The sequence below is a fragment of the Camelus dromedarius genome, unplaced genomic scaffold, assembly GCF_036321535.1.
Source record: "Camelus dromedarius isolate mCamDro1 unplaced genomic scaffold, mCamDro1.pat HAP1_SCAFFOLD_27, whole genome shotgun sequence".
Lineage (NCBI taxonomy): Eukaryota > Metazoa > Chordata > Mammalia > Artiodactyla > Camelidae > Camelus > Camelus dromedarius.
This window is the reverse complement of record NW_026989799.1, coordinates 23,869-35,802: the sequence shown is the minus strand read 5'-3', so window position 1 is coordinate 35,802 and position 11,934 is coordinate 23,869.

Below are 11,934 nucleotides of genomic sequence, written 5' to 3'. Positions count from 1 at the left end.
ACTCGGTTTTACAGTGAAAACTGCAGGAACTTCAAACCGGCACTAGGAAACAGACTGAGAAAGCAGAGAAAAAGTGTCTCTGCAACCCGTTCCCTTGGTGCTAGATGAACGAACGTCTCTCCACTTGCTCAGTTCTGAGAGATAATTGTGTGTGAAACCCGTCCTTCACCTAGCTTGTTGGGAACACAAAGTTTCTTTTCAGTTGCAAACTCCATTTCATACATATATATGGAGAGTACAAGCTCCAACTCGGTTTTACAGTGAAAACTGCAGGAACTTCAAAACGGCACTAGGAAACAGACTGAGAAAGCAGAGAAAAAGTGTCTCCTGCAACCCGTTCCCTTGGTGCTAGATGAACGAACGTCTCTCCACTTGCTTATTTCTGAGAGATAAGTGTGTGTGAAAGCCGCCCTTCACCTAGCTTGTTCGGAACACAAAGTTTCTTTTCAGTTGCAAACTACATTTCATACATATATATGGGGAGGTTCTAGTTCTAACTCGGTTTTACAGTGAAAACTGCAGGAACTTCACCGGCACTAGGAAACAGACTGAGGAAACAGAGAAAAAGTGTCTCCTGCAACCCGTTCCCTTGGTGCTAGATGAACGAACGTCTCTCCACTTGCTCAGTTCTGAGAGATAAGTGTGTGTGAAAGCCGTCCTTCACCTAGCTTGTTGGGAACACAAAGTTTCTTTTCAGTTGCAAACTCCATTCCATACATATATATGGGGAGGTACTAGCTTCAACTCGGTTTGACAGTGAAAACTGCAGGAACTTCAAACCGGCACTGGGAAACAGACTGAGAAAGCAGAGAAAAAGTGTCTCCTGCAACCCGTTCCCCTGGTGCTAGATGAACGAACGTCTCTCCACTTGCTCTGTTCTGAGAGATAATTGTGTGTGAAAGCCGTCCTTCACCTAGCTTGTTGGGAACACAAAGTTTCTTTTCAGTTGCAAACTCCATTCCATACATATATATGGGGAGGTAGAAGCTCCAACTCGGTTTTACAGTGAAAACTGCAGGAACTTCAAACCGGCACTAGGAAACAGACTGAGAAAGCAGAGAAAAAGTGTCTCTGCAACCCGTTCCCTTGGTGCTAGATGAACGAACGTCTCTCCACTTGCTCAGTTCTGAGAGATAATTGTGTGTGAAACCCGTCCTTCACCTAGCTTGTTGGGAACACAAAGTTTCTTTTCAGTTGCAAACTCCATTTCATACATATATATGGAGAGGTACAAGCTCCAACTCGGTTTTACAGTGAAAACTGCAGGAACTTCAAAACGGCACTAGGAAACAGACTGAGAAAGCAGAGAAAAAGTGTCTCCTGCAACCCGTTCCCTTGGTGCTAGATGAACGAACTTCTCTCCACTTGCTCATTTCTGAGAGATAAGTGTGTGTGAAAGCCGTCCTTCACCTAGCTTGTTGGGAACACAAAGTTTCTTTTCAGTTGCAAACTCCATTCCATACATATATATGGGGAGGTACTAGCTCCAACTCGGTTTTACAGTGAAAACTGCAGGAACTTAAATCCGGCACTAGGAAACAGACTGAGAAGTCAGAGAAAAAGTGTTTCCTGCAACCCGTTCCCTTGGTGATAGATGAACGAACGTCTCTCCACTTGCTCTGTTCTGAGAGATAAGTGTGTGTGAAAGCCGTCCTTCACCTAGTTTGTTCGAACACAAAGTTTCTTTTCAGTTGCAAACTCCATTCGATACATATATATGGGGAGGTACAAGCTCCAACTCGGTTTTACAGTGAAAACTGCAGGAACTTCAAACAGGCACTAGGAAACAGACTGAGGAAACAGAGAAAAAGTGTCTCCTGCAACCCGTTCCCTTGGTGCTAGATGAACGAACGTCTCTCCACTTGCTCAGTTCTGAGAGATAAGTGTGTGTGAAAGCCGTCCTACACCTAGCATGTTGGGAACACAAAGTTTCTTTTCAGTTGCAAACCCCATTCCATACATATATATGGGGAGGTACTAGCTTCAACACGGTTTGACAGTGAAAACTGCAGGATCTTCAAACCGGCACTGGGAAACAGACTGAGAAAGCAGAGGAAAAGTGTCTCCTGCAACCCGTTCCCCTGGTGCTAGATGAACGAACGTCTCTCCACTTGCTCTGTTCTGAGAGATAAGTGTGTGTGAAAGCCGTCCTTCACCTAGCTTGTTGGGAACACAAAGTTTCTTTTCAGTTGCAAACTCCGTTCTATACATATATATGGGGAAGTACAAGCTCCAACTCGGTTTTACAGTGAAAACTGCAGGAACTTCATACCGGCACTAGGAAACAGACTGAGGAAACAGAGAAAAAGTGTCTCCTGCAACCCGTTCCCTTGGTGCTAGATGAACGAACGTCTCTCCACTTGCTTATTTCTGAGAGATAAGTGTGTGTGAAAGCCGCCCTTCACCTAGCTTGTTCGGAACACAAAGTTTCTTTTCAGTTGCAAACTACATTTCATACATATATATGGGGAGGTTCTAGTTCCAACTCGGTTTTACAGTGAAAACTGCAGGAACTTCACCGGCACTAGGAAACAGACTGACAAAGCAGAGAAAAAGTGTCTCCTGCAACCCGTTCCCTTGGTGCTAGATGAACGAACGTCTCTCCACTTGCTCAGTTCTGAGAGATAAGTGTGTGTGAAAGCCGTCCTTCACCTAGCTTGTTGGGAACACAAAGTTTCTTTTCAGTTGCAAACTCCATTCCATACATATATATGGGGAGGTACTAGCTTCAACTCGGTTTGACAGTGAAAACTGCAGGATCTTCAAACCGGCACTGGGAAACAGACTGAGAAAGCAGAGAAAAAGTGTCTCCTGCAACCCGTTCCCCTGGTGCTAGATGAACGAACGTCTCTCCACTTGCTCTGTTCTGAGAGATAATTGTGTGTGAAAGCCGTCCTTCACCTAGCTTGTTGGGAACACAAAGTTTCTTTTCAGTTGCAAACTCCATTCCATACATATATATGGGGAGGTAGAAGCTCCAACTCGGTTTTACAGTGAAAACTGCAGGAACTTCAAACCGGCACTAGGAAACAGACTGAGAAAGCAGAGAAAAAGTGTCTCCTGCAACCCGTTCCCTTGGTGCTAGATGAACGAACGTCTCTCCACTTGCTCATTTCTGAGAGATAAGTGTGTGTGAAAGCCGTCCTTCACCTAGCTTGTTGGGAACACAAAGTTTCTTTTCAGTTGCAAACTCCATTCCATACATATATATGGGGAGGTACTAGCTCCAACTCGGTTTTACAGTGAAAACTGCAGGAACTTAAATCCGGCACTAGGAAACAGACTGAGAAGTCAGAGAAAAAGTGTTTCCTGCAACCCGTTCCCTTGGTGATAGATGAACGAACGTCTCTCCACTTGCTCTGTTCTGAGAGATAAGTGTGTGTGAAAGCCGTCCTTCACCTAGTTTGTTCGAACACAAAGTTTCTTTTCAGTTGCAAACTCCATTCGATACATATATATGGGGAGGTACAAGCTCCAACTCGGTTTTACAGTGAAAACTGCAGGAACTTCAAACCGGCACTAGGAAACAGACTGAGGAAACAGAGAAAAATTGTCTCCTGAAACCCGTTCCCTTGGTGCTAGATGAACGAACGACTCTCCACTTGCTCAGTTCTGAGAGATAAGTGTGTGTGAAAGCCGTCCTACACCTAGAATTTTGGGAACACAAAGTTTCTTTTCAGTTGCAAACTCCATTACATACATATATATGGGGAGGTACTAGCTTCCACTCGGTTTGACAGTGAAAACTGCAGGATCTTCAAACCGGCACTGGGAAACAGACTGAGAAAGCTTAGAAAAAGTGTCTCCTGCAACCCGTTCCCCTGGTGCTAGATGAACGAACGTCTCTCCACTTGCTCAGTTCTGACAGATAAGTGTGTGTGAAAGCCGTCCTTCACCTAGCTTGTTGGGAACACAAAGTTTCTTTTCAGTTGCAAACTCCATTCCATACATATATATGGGGAGGTACAAGCTCCAACTCGGTTTTACAGTGAAAACTGCAGGAACTTCAAACCGGCACTAGGAAACAGACTGAGAAAGCAGAGAAAAAGTGTCTCCTGCAACCCGTTCCCTTGGTGCTAGATGAACGAACGTCTCTCCACTTGCTCATTTCTGAGAGATAAGTGTGTGTGAAAGCCGTCCTTCACCTAGCTTGTTGGGAACACAAAGTTTCTTTTCAGTTGCAAACTACATTTCATACATATATATGGGGAGGTACTAGTTCCAACTCGGTTTTACAGTGAAAATTGCAGGAACTTCAAAACGGAACTAGGAAACAGACTGAGAAAGCAGAGAAAAAGTGTCTCCTGCAACCCGTTCCCTTGGTGCTAGATGAACGAACGTCTCTCCACTTGCTCATTTCTGAGAGATAAGTATGTGTGAAAGCCGTCCTTCACTTAGCTTGTTGGGAACACAAAGTTTCTTTTCAGTTGCAAACTCCATTCTATACATATATATGGGGAGGTACTAGCTCAAACTCGGTTTGACAGTGAAAACTGCAGGAACTTCAAACCGGCACTAGGAAACTGACTGAGGAAGCAGAGAAAAAGTGTCTCCTGCAACCCGTTCCCTTGGTGCTAGATGAACGAACGTCTCTCCACTTGCTCAGTTCTGAGAGATAAGTGTGTGTGAAAGCCGTCCTTCACCTAGCTTGTTGGGAACACAAAGTTTCTTTTCAGGTGCAAACTCCATTTCATACATATATATGGAGAGGTACAAGCTCCAACTCGGTTTTACAGTGAAAACTGCAGGAACTTCGAACCGGCTCTAGGAAACAGACTGAGGAAGCAGAGAAAAAGTGTCTCCTGCAAACTGTTCCCTTGGTGCTAGATGAACGAACGTCTCTCCACTTGCTCAGTTCTGAGAGATAAGTGTGTCTGAAAGCCGTCCTTCACCTAGCTTGTTGGGAACACAAAGTTTCTTTTCAGTTGCAAACTCCATTCCATACATATATATGGGGAGGTACTAGCTCCAACTCGGTTTTACAGTGAAAACTGCAGGAACTTCAATCCGGCACTAGGAAACAGACTGAGAAATCAGAGAAAAAGTGTTTCCTGCAACCCGTTCCCTTGGTGATAGATGAACGAACGTCTCTCCACTTGCTCTGTTCTGAGAGATAAGTGTGTGTGAAAGCCGTCCTTCACCTAGCTTGTTGGGAACACAAAGTTTCTTTTCAGTTGCAAACTCCATTCGATACATATATATGGGGAGGTACAAGCTCCAACTCTGTTTTACAGTGAAAACTGCAGGAACTTCAAACCGGCACTAGGAAACAGACTGAGGAAACAGAGAAAAAGTGTCTCCTGCAACCCGTTCCCTTGGTGCTAGATGAACGAACGTCTCTCCACTTGCTCAGTTCTGAGAGATAAGTGTGTGTGAAAGCCGTCCTACACCTAGCATGTTGGGAACACAAAGTTTCTTTTCAGTTGCAAACTCCATTCCATACATATATATGGGGAGGTAGAAGCTCCAACTCGGTTTTACAGTGAAAACTGCAGGAACTTCAAACCGGCACTAGGAAACAGACTGAGAAAGCAGAGAAAAAGTGTCTCTGCAACCCGTTCCCTTGGTGCTAGATGAACGAACGTCTCTCCACTTGCTCAGTTCTGAGAAATAAGTGTGTGTGAAAGCCGTCCTACACCTAGCATGTTGGGAACACAAAGTTTCTTTTCAGTTGCAAACCCCATTCCATACATATATATGGGGAGGTACTAGCTTCAACACGGTTTGACAGTGAAAACTGCAGGATCTTCAAACCGGCACTGGGAAACAGACTGAGAAAGCAGAGGAAAAGTGTCTCCTGCAACCCGTTCCCCTGGTGCTAGATGAACGAACGTCTCTCCACTTGCTCTGTTCTGAGAGATAAGTGTGTGTGAAAGCCGTCCTTCACCTAGCTTGTTGGGAACACAAAGTTTCTTTTCAGTTGCAAACTCCGTTCTATACATATATATGGGGAAGTACAAGCTCCAACTCGGTTTTACAGTGAAAACTGCAGGAACTTCATACCGGCACTAGGAAACAGACTGAGGAAACAGAGAAAAAGTGTCTCCTGCAACCCGTTCCCTTGGTGCTAGATGAACGAACGTCTCTCCACTTGCTTATTTCTGAGAGATAAGTGTGTGTGAAAGCCGCCCTTCACCTAGCTTGTTCGGAACACAAAGTTTCTTTTCAGTTGCAAACTACATTTCATACATATATATGGGGAGGTTCTAGTTCCAACTCGGTTTTACAGTGAAAACTGCAGGAACTTCACCGGCACTAGGAAACAGACTGACAAAGCAGAGAAAAAGTGTCTCCTGCAACCCGTTCCCTTGGTGCTAGATGAACGAACGTCTCTCCACTTGCTCATTTCTGAGAGATAAGTATGTGTGAAAGCCGTCCTTCACTTAGCTTGTTGGGAACACAAAGTTTCTTTTCAGTTGCAAACTCCATTCTATACATATATATGGGGAGGTACTAGCTCAAACTCGGTTTGACAGTGAAAACTGCAGGAACTTCAAACCGGCACTAGGAAACTGACTGAGGAAGCAGAGAAAAAGTGTCTCCTGCAACCCGTTCCCTTGGTGCTAGATGAACGAACGTCTCTCCACTTGCTCAGTTCTGAGAGATAAGTGTGTGTGAAAGCCGTCCTTCACCTAGCTTGTTGGGAACACAAAGTTTCTTTTCAGGTGCAAACTCCATTTCATACATATATATGGAGAGGTACAAGCTCCAACTCGGTTTTACAGTGAAAACTGCAGGAACTTCGAACCGGCTCTAGGAAACAGACTGAGGAAGCAGAGAAAAAGTGTCTCCTGCAAACTGTTCCCTTGGTGCTAGATGAACGAACGTCTCTCCACTTGCTCAGTTCTGAGAGATAAGTGTGTCTGAAAGCCGTCCTTCACCTAGCTTGTTGGGAACACAAAGTTTCTTTTCAGTTGCAAACTCCATTCCATACATATATATGGGGAGGTACTAGCTCCAACTCGGTTTTACAGTGAAAACTGCAGGAACTTCAATCCGGCACTAGGAAACAGACTGAGAAATCAGAGAAAAAGTGTTTCCTGCAACCCGTTCCCTTGGTGATAGATGAACGAACGTCTCTCCACTTGCTCTGTTCTGAGAGATAAGTGTGTGTGAAAGCCGTCCTTCACCTAGCTTGTTGGGAACACAAAGTTTCTTTTCAGTTGCAAACTCCATTCGATACATATATATGGGGAGGTACAAGCTCCAACTCTGTTTTACAGTGAAAACTGCAGGAACTTCAAACCGGCACTAGGAAACAGACTGAGGAAACAGAGAAAAAGTGTCTCCTGCAACCCGTTCCCTTGGTGCTAGATGAACGAACGTCTCTCCACTTGCTCAGTTCTGAGAGATAAGTGTGTGTGAAAGCCGTCCTACACCTAGCATGTTGGGAACACAAAGTTTCTTTTCAGTTGCAAACTCCATTCCATACATATATATGGGGAGGTAGAAGCTCCAACTCGGTTTTACAGTGAAAACTGCAGGAACTTCAAACCGGCACTAGGAAACAGACTGAGAAAGCAGAGAAAAAGTGTCTCTGCAACCCGTTCCCTTGGTGCTAGATGAACGAACGTCTCTCCACTTGCTCAGTTCTGAGAAATAAGTGTGTGTGAAAGCCGTCCTACACCTAGCATGTTGGGAACACAAAGTTTCTTTTCAGTTGCAAACCCCATTCCATACATATATATGGGGAGGTACTAGCTTCAACACGGTTTGACAGTGAAAACTGCAGGATCTTCAAACCGGCACTGGGAAACAGACTGAGAAAGCAGAGGAAAAGTGTCTCCTGCAACCCGTTCCCCTGGTGCTAGATGAACGAACGTCTCTCCACTTGCTCTGTTCTGAGAGATAAGTGTGTGTGAAAGCCGTCCTTCACCTAGCTTGTTGGGAACACAAAGTTTCTTTTCAGTTGCAAACTCCGTTCTATACATATATATGGGGAAGTACAAGCTCCAACTCGGTTTTACAGTGAAAACTGCAGGAACTTCATACCGGCACTAGGAAACAGACTGAGGAAACAGAGAAAAAGTGTCTCCTGCAACCCGTTCCCTTGGTGCTAGATGAACGAACGTCTCTCCACTTGCTTATTTCTGAGAGATAAGTGTGTGTGAAAGCCGCCCTTCACCTAGCTTGTTCGGAACACAAAGTTTCTTTTCAGTTGCAAACTACATTTCATACATATATATGGGGAGGTTCTAGTTCCAACTCGGTTTTACAGTGAAAACTGCAGGAACTTCACCGGCACTAGGAAACAGACTGACAAAGCAGAGAAAAAGTGTCTCCTGCAACCCGTTCCCTTGGTGCTAGATGAACGAACGTCTCTCCACTTGCTCAGTTCTGAGAGATAAGTGTGTGTGAAAGCCGTCCTTCACCTAGCTTGTTGGGAACACAAAGTTTCTTTTCAGTTGCAAACTCCATTCCATACATATATATGGGGAGGTACTAGCTTCAACTCGGTTTGACAGTGAAAACTGCAGGATCTTCAAACCGGCACTGGGAAACAGACTGAGAAAGCAGAGAAAAAGTGTCTCCTGCAACCCGTTCCCCTGGTGCTAGATGAACGAACGTCTCTCCACTTGCTCTGTTCTGAGAGATAATTGTGTGTGAAAGCCGTCCTTCACCTAGCTTGTTGGGAACACAAAGTTTCTTTTCAGTTGCAAACTCCATTCCATACATATATATGGGGAGGTAGAAGCTCCAACTCGGTTTTACAGTGAAAACTGCAGGAACTTCAAACCGGCACTAGGAAACAGACTGAGAAAGCAGAGAAAAAGTGTCTCCTGCAACCCGTTCCCTTGGTGCTAGATGAACGAACGTCTCTCCACTTGCTCATTTCTGAGAGATAAGTGTGTGTGAAAGCCGTCCTTCACCTAGCTTGTTGGGAACACAAAGTTTCTTTTCAGTTGCAAACTACATTTCATACATATATATGGGGAGGTACTAGTTCCAACTCGGTTTTACAGTGAAAATTGCAGGAACTTCAAAACGGAACTAGGAAACAGACTGAGAAAGCAGAGAAAAAGTGTCTCCTGCAACCCGTTCCCTTGGTGCTAGATGAACGAACGTCTCTCCACTTGCTCATTTCTGAGAGATAAGTATGTGTGAAAGCCGTCCTTCACTTAGCTTGTTGGGAACACAAAGTTTCTTTTCAGTTGCAAACTCCATTCTATACATATATATGGGGAGGTACTAGCTCAAACTCGGTTTGACAGTGAAAACTGCAGGAACTTCAAACCGGCACTAGGAAACTGACTGAGGAAGCAGAGAAAAAGTGTCTCCTGCAACCCGTTCCCTTGGTGCTAGATGAACGAACGTCTCTCCACTTGCTCAGTTCTGAGAGATAAGTGTGTGTGAAAGCCGTCCTTCACCTAGCTTGTTGGGAACACAAAGTTTCTTTTCAGTTGCAAACTACATTTCATACATATATATGGGGAGGTACTAGTTCCAACTCGGTTTTACAGTGAAAATTGCAGGAACTTCAAAACGGAACTAGGAAACAGACTGAGAAAGCAGAGAAAAAGTGTCTCCTGCAACCCGTTCCCTTGGTGCTAGATGAACGAACGTCTCTCCACTTGCTCATTTCTGAGAGATAAGTGTGTGTGAAAGCCGTCCTTCACCTAGCTTGTTGGGAACACAAAGTTTCTTTTCAGTTGCAAACTACATTTCATACATATATATGGGGAGGTACTAGTTCCAACTCGGTTTTACAGTGAAAATTGCAGGAACTTCAAAACGGAACTAGGAAACAGACTGAGAAAGCAGAGAAAAAGTGTCTCCTGCAACCCGTTCCCTTGGTGCTAGATGAACGAACGTCTCTCCACTTGCTCATTTCTGAGAGATAAGTATGTGTGAAAGCCGTCCTTCACTTAGCTTGTTGGGAACACAAAGTTTCTTTTCAGTTGCAAACTCCATTCTATACATATATATGGGGAGGTACTAGCTCAAACTCGGTTTGACAGTGAAAACTGCAGGAACTTCAAACCGGCACTAGGAAACTGACTGAGGAAGCAGAGAAAAAGTGTCTCCTGCAACCCGTTCCCTTGGTGCTAGATGAACGAACGTCTCTCCACTTGCTCAGTTCTGAGAGATAAGTGTGTGTGAAAGCCGTCCTTCACCTAGCTTGTTGGGAACACAAAGTTTCTTTTCAGGTGCAAACTCCATTTCATACATATATATGGAGAGGTACAAGCTCCAACTCGGTTTTACAGTGAAAACTGCAGGAACTTCGAACCGGCTCTAGGAAACAGACTGAGGAAGCAGAGAAAAAGTGTCTCCTGCAAACTGTTCCCTTGGTGCTAGATGAACGAACGTCTCTCCACTTGCTCAGTTCTGAGAGATAAGTGTGTCTGAAAGCCGTCCTTCACCTAGCTTGTTGGGAACACAAAGTTTCTTTTCAGTTGCAAACTCCATTCCATACATATATATGGGGAGGTACTAGCTCCAACTCGGTTTTACAGTGAAAACTGCAGGAACTTCAATCCGGCACTAGGAAACAGACTGAGAAATCAGAGAAAAAGTGTTTCCTGCAACCCGTTCCCTTGGTGATAGATGAACGAACGTCTCTCCACTTGCTCTGTTCTGAGAGATAAGTGTGTGTGAAAGCCGTCCTTCACCTAGCTTGTTGGGAACACAAAGTTTCTTTTCAGTTGCAAACTCCATTCGATACATATATATGGGGAGGTACAAGCTCCAACTCTGTTTTACAGTGAAAACTGCAGGAACTTCAAACCGGCACTAGGAAACAGACTGAGGAAACAGAGAAAAAGTGTCTCCTGCAACCCGTTCCCTTGGTGCTAGATGAACGAACGTCTCTCCACTTGCTCAGTTCTGAGAGATAAGTGTGTGTGAAAGCCGTCCTACACCTAGCATGTTGGGAACACAAAGTTTCTTTTCAGTTGCAAACTCCATTCCATACATATATATGGGGAGGTAGAAGCTCCAACTCGGTTTTACAGTGAAAACTGCAGGAACTTCAAACCGGCACTAGGAAACAGACTGAGAAAGCAGAGAAAAAGTGTCTCTGCAACCCGTTCCCTTGGTGCTAGATGAACGAACGTCTCTCCACTTGCTCAGTTCTGAGAAATAAGTGTGTGTGAAAGCCGTCCTTCAACTACCTTGTTGGGAACACAAAGTTTTTTTCAGTTGCAAACTCCATTTCATACATATACATGGAGAGGTACAAGCTCCAACTCGGTTTTACAGTGAAAACTGCAGGAACTTCAAACCGGCACTAGGAAACAGACTGAGAAAGCAGAGAAAAAGTGTCTCCTGCAACCCGTTCCCTTGGTGCTAGATGAACGAACGTCTCTCCACTTGCTCATTTCTGAGAGATAAGTGTGTGTGAAAGCCGTCCTTCACCTAGCTTGTTGGGAACACAAAGTTTCTTTTCAGTTACAAACTCCATTCCATACATATATATGGGGAGGTACTAGCTCCAACTCGGTTTTACAGTGAAAACTGCAGGAACTTCAATCCGGCACAAGGAAACAGACTGAGAAATCAGAGAAAAAGTGTTTCCTGCAACCCGTTCCCTTGGTGATAGATGAACGAACGTCTCTCCACTTGCTCTGTTCTGAGAGATAAGTGTGTGTGAAAGCCGTCCTTCACCTATCTTGTTGGGAACACAAAGTTTCTTTTCAGTTGCAAACTCCATTCGATACATATATATGGGGAGGTACAAGCTCCAACTCGGTTTTACAGTGAATACTGCAGGAACTTCAAACCGGCACTAGGAAACAGACTGAGGAAACAGAGAAAAAGTGTCTCCTGCAACCCGTTCCCTTGGTGCTAGATGAACGAACGTCTCTCCACTTGCTCATTTCTGAGAGATAAGTGTGTGTGAAAGCCGTCCTACACCTAGCATGTTGGGAACACAAAGTTTCTTTTCAGTTGCAAACTCCATTTCATACATATATATGGGGAGGTACTAACTTC